At 37.7% G+C, this 673-nt stretch overlaps 1 protein-coding gene across 1 annotated transcript in view; it reads left to right on the top strand.

Moving 5' to 3' along the window:
- The window catches only part of LOC132463271 (collagen alpha-1(IV) chain-like), a 28,922-nt gene extending 28,603 nt beyond the window's left edge, over nucleotides 1-319 (top strand). The window contains exon 52 of the mRNA XM_060059310.1: nucleotides 1-319. This exon is cut by the window's left edge and continues 774 nt beyond it. The gene's annotated coding sequence lies outside the window, so the exon portion shown is untranslated.
- Nucleotides 320-673: the final 354 nt, after the last annotated feature.

Below are 673 nucleotides of genomic sequence, written 5' to 3'. Positions count from 1 at the left end.
GCTGCTCAGCCATATATTCCGTTTTTTTAGACTGCCGAAACCATTGTCAATGACGACTCATGTTAATGTACGCATACGTTTATGTAAAACAGTGAACCACAATTTCGTGCTCCAGAGTTCCAAGCAAAGCCAGATGGACCACAATTGAGGCTTTGCAACGTGTAATTGTCAAGTTGTCTGTTTTTACGATTAGAGAAGAAATATGAAGACTGTTCAGACTTGGAAAGGAGTTTCTGAAACAAACATATCCTACACAAGCTTCCTTTTGTCCACTGTTTTTCACATTTGCAGGAATAAAAAGGAAAGACAATTAAATCAACCTTTTTTGATGTTTTTGTTTTTTATATTAAAACTAAATGAGAAAAGATGTCAACAATGATTCATGCATTTATTCTCACATGCTCACATTCCCTGTGATCTCGTGTTTCCTACCAATTCTTTGATTGTCAATTTAGGCCAAAGCACAGAAGTTTAGTTTCAGTTCATTATAATGACAAAGAAATGGACCTTGTGGAGTATAGAGAGCCACCCTCATCTGCATGATGAACTGGTCTAGAGGACCAGAGGGCCATCTAACTCATTCTACAAGTCATTTGAAAGAGACCATCATCCAAAGCTGGATAATTGTAATGGGAGGAACTGTAATGATCATTGGAGGTCACTCCAATCACTC

The sequence above is a fragment of the Gadus macrocephalus genome, chromosome 8 (genome assembly GCF_031168955.1).
Source record: "Gadus macrocephalus chromosome 8, ASM3116895v1".
Lineage (NCBI taxonomy): Eukaryota > Metazoa > Chordata > Actinopteri > Gadiformes > Gadidae > Gadus > Gadus macrocephalus.
Note: the sequence above shows the minus strand (reverse complement) of the source record. Positions and strands in the feature narration are given on the sequence as shown.